At 39.5% G+C, this 4,481-nt stretch overlaps 1 pseudogene; it reads right to left on the reverse strand.

The window, feature by feature from the left end:
• Positions 1 to 1,061: 1,061 nt before the first annotated feature.
• LOC122104686 lies at positions 1,062 to 1,996 on the reverse strand (annotated as a pseudogene).
• Positions 1,997 to 4,481: the final 2,485 nt, after the last annotated feature.

Raw genomic sequence — 4,481 nt, forward strand, 5'->3', positions numbered from 1 at the left:
TGAGTACCCTGGGTGATTGTTACAGTGATGTTATTGACAGCTGAGGAGTTTGTGGAAGAATTCCTAGCTGCCAAAGTTTGAATACTTTAAAAGTCATATGTGATTACTTAAATGACAGATTTTTCTGGTTATTTCAGAGGCATGTATCTTTTTTTCTGTACCACACAATGGAAGAATAATGACAGCTACAACCAAGGACAGTGCAGGATACAGGGCAAAGAACTGAGAAAAGAGAGAGAGCATAGGAAAGGGGGTACCAGGGCCCACTGGCTTCTGAACCCCTAGGTCCCTTTAACAAGCTCATTTATTTAGTTCAGTACAGGAGAGGTGACTACAGGTACCTGCAGACACTAGGCTATCAATGTATTTTTGAAGTTGCAACCATCCCCATGAGACATAGTTTGCAAACAGATGACAACAGACTCCCTTCTGTTAGGAAGCAGAGGGAAGCAACACACATTCTAGCATTAACTTGTCACTTCCCACTTATCTCCAATAGTTTAAACTGTTGGTGCCAACCTCTGTCTTGCCTAGACTGTTTGATCTTTCCAGGGTTCAGCTCTCAGCCTTCTGAGTGCCCTTGAGATACCCTTATAATCTCTTCACTTTCTCCTGGTCTCACAGCTCAGTTCCAGAGTTCCCTACAACTTCATATGATTAAACGCATGGTCTACATGCCATTAGTCTGTGGTTGATAAATTATTATATTTATTATGCCAACAGTTTGGGGCAGAAAGGATCACTATTTTAATTTTAATCGATAAAAAGGGAAAATGAGTTTCTAGAAAACATCCCAACAGGGACTGGGAAGGTGGCTCAGCGGTAGAGCGCTTGCCTTGCATGCGTGAGGCCCTGGGTTTGATTCCTCAGCACCACATAAGCAGAAAAAGCCAGAAGTGGTGCTGTGGCTTAAGTTGTAGAGAGCTAGCCTTGAGCTGAAATGCTGAGGGACACCACTTAGTCCTAGAGTTCAGGCCCCATGACCGACAGAAAAAAATAAAACAAAAGCAAAACAAAACAAAACAAAAAACCCAATATATCTTCAGTTCCAAATTTAGAAATCATGAGATTTTCAGCTCATCAGCTTTCGTTATTTGACTCCAGAGCTTCTTCATAGCTCTTTGCATTTCCTCATTCCTGAGGGTATAGATTAAAGGGTTCAACATAGGTGTGACTAGAGTGTAAAACACAGCCACAGCTTTGTCAATGGGGAAGGAGACCATAGGCCTGAGGTACAGGTAGGAACAAGGTACAAAGAATAAGATGACCACAGTGATGTGAGAGGCACAGGTGGACAGGGCTTTGCGACGCCCCTCAGAACTGTGATTCCTCAGGGAGTAGAGGATGGTCACATAGAAGCCAGAAGCATCAAAAATGTGATTGAACACTGTGCCCCACTGTTGGCAGCAATCAGAGGCCCCAAAGCGTGAGTGTCAGTGCAGGCCAACCTCAGCAGTGGTATTAAATCACACATGAAGTGGTCAATGACATTGGGCCCACAGAAGGGCAACTGAGCAATAAACATAACTTGGATCAATCCATGAATAAACCCCAATACTCCAGCTGCCCCCACCAGGAAAGAGCACACAGGGCGGCTCATGATGGTGGCGTAGTGCAGGGGCTTGCAGATGGCCACATAGCGGTCAAAGGCCATGGCAATGAGCAAGATGATCTCTGCTGCAGCAAACACGTGTTCAATAAAGAGCTGTGTCATGCAGCCATTGTAGGATATGGTGCTCTTCTCAGATGCCAAGTTCACGATCATTTGGGGAACAATGGAAGTGGAATAGAGAGCATCCATAAGGGACAAGTATGACAGGAAAAACTACATGGGGCACCCCAGGGCTGGGCTGATGAAGATGGTGACTGAGATGAATGTGTTGCCTGCCAGTGTGACCAAATAGATGATTAAACACACAGCAAACAAGAGCTTCTGGAGTTCTGGATCTTGGGTGAGGCCCAGCAGGATGAATTCTGTCACATTGTTCATTGTTTGTATTAACGTTCCTTGGTTTGTGTGAGTATTGGTCACCTGAAATAAATAGTAATCGTCAGTGATGTGAGGTGGAAGTCAGTACAAAAATACTTTGTCGCCTGTTTTGTTCTATCTGTAAAATTGGTGGAGAAACAGTTTTCCTCACATATGTTATTTCACATATCACTTAAAAGAAGAACACTTACCAGAACCAGGAAAGTCTACTTTCTATTCATTTCAATCAATACAGTATTTATCTTACAATTAACACAGTGAATCAGTGTGTTCTTAGGCTTATGGCCTAAAGGCACATTCCAAGCATTCTGTCTTCTAAGAATTTAGATTTAGCTTAATTCCATTTTGTGTAGTAGTAGCAAACATAATAAATATAAATTACTGTTAAGTTATAATAATATCTGTGGCCAATTATAGGTATATAAACAATATTCTTTATTGTATCCAATTATGTATCTAAAATCAAGGGTTCAAGTTTTGCAGCTTTAAAGTGGCTTTGTTCTTCGATTTATACTTTATCTCACATGCAAACACAAGTTTGTGGAAATAGAGCTTCAGTTGGAGTTCCTTCCCTTTTGAAGCCCAGAAACTCTTGTTATTAAACGTTACTGGTTGGGCTGGGAAGATGGCTTAGTGGTAGAGTGCTTACCTTACATTCATGAGGCCCTGGGTTTGATTCCTCAGCACCACATAAGAAGAAAAAAGCCAGAAGTGGTGCTATGGCTCAAATGGTAGAGTGCTAGCCTTGAGCTGAGGAGCTGAGGGACAGCCCCCAGGCCCAAATTCAGGCCCCACCATGGAAAAATAAAGTTACTGGTTACAACTTATTTAGCTGTCCTTCATGTTGTGTCTGGCTCAACATGGGCCTGTATTTCATGCTCCTTCCTTTCATTCTTTTGGAGGTTGGTATTAAATGATATGAAGTTCCTGTATATGGTTATAGTTTTTCATAAATAAATTATGCTTGCAGTTGAACTTCAATCAGCTATAGGGTTCTACCCAGGATTATTTAAGTAACTGTAGTCTTCTTTATCATAGTTAAGATTTAGCACCAACTCAAATGCTCCTCAGTAGATGAATGGATCAAGAAATATATTTTATATATATATGTATACCTATATTGGAATTCTATGCTTCCATCAGAAAGAATGACACTGCCCCATTTGTAAGGAAATGGAAAGAGTTGAAAAACACCATATTAAGTGATGCAAGCCAGACCCAAAGAAACATAGGTCCCACTGTTTCCCTTATTTGTAATAATTAGTGTATGTCTAGGATAAGCCTAGCAGATGGATAGAATAGCTCAATAGCTATGTACATATGACCATATGAGATAATGCTAAGCGAAATGCACTTCAAGACATGGAAACAAGAGGTTTTTTTCTTTGTTGTTGTTGTTGTTTTTAATGTACTACGTGATTTCTTTTTTCTTTTGTGTTTTTGTTCCTTTGGTTTATCCCCTGTTGTCACTGTATTCGATTTTGGTAACCTGGGTATTATATATATATGTTTATCTGAATAAGAGAAGGGAAGGGAAACAACAAAATGGTAAGACAAAGGACAAAGGTGAACCAACAGAGATACTGACAAAACAGTATGTTGGAAATGAACTGTAGAACTTGGGAGGGTTGTGGGGGGAGAGAAACTGGGAGAAAAATGGGGGAGGGGCTAACGAGTTCGACAAGAAATATACTCACTATCTTATTTATGAAACTATAACCCCCTCTGTCCATCATCACTTAGATGATCAAATTTTTAAAAAGCAAAGAAAGAGATAAATATCTGCAGTCACATTTTACACATTTTACCTTAGGTACTCTGACATTCCTGTTGACAAGATATATCTATGTTGAGTAAAGCTAGGATAACACAACTTTCTCCTGTGGAATTAGTTCATTTGAGTAAGATGAGTTTTTAGATTTTACTGATACAGGTTTATCTATTGAATAAAGTAAGACACGTACTTTTTGACTCATCTAAATGCGGATTTTCAGTAGTGAGGCGTATTTGTAATAGCCAACAGCATGAGCTACATTATTTATTCTCTGCTCTTCTCCCTTTTGTAAGATCTGCTATAAAAAAGCTCATAATTTGCCCAAGACAATTTCCGGGCTCAGAAGTCAGTATTATAAACTCACAACATTATTAAAAGGAAAAATATGTTGACATTTTGGGAAATCATTGTCTGAGTTGTTTGTTTTCTGTTTTTGTCTTCAGTGAATGGTCTTTGTGTTTAGTCATTCTTAGTGAATTGAATTCACAAAAGATAAGTTCAGAGTGGTAGTCTGGAAATCATAGAAAGGCAACAACAATGGCAACTCACCACCATCAATAAAACAATCCAAACTCCAAACTTCATGGCATTACCAACAAAAATGTGTAGAATCAGTGTGCTTAGTGAATATAAATAGTAACCACAATGTGTAAAAATTATCAGATCTTTCTAAGAGCATGTGACTTGAATTAGATGGTGTATTTTCTATGGATATTT

This window comes from Dipodomys spectabilis, unplaced genomic scaffold, assembly GCF_019054845.1.
Source record: "Dipodomys spectabilis isolate Male_0828 unplaced genomic scaffold, ASM1905484v1 ptg000030l, whole genome shotgun sequence".
NCBI lineage: Eukaryota > Metazoa > Chordata > Mammalia > Rodentia > Heteromyidae > Dipodomys > Dipodomys spectabilis.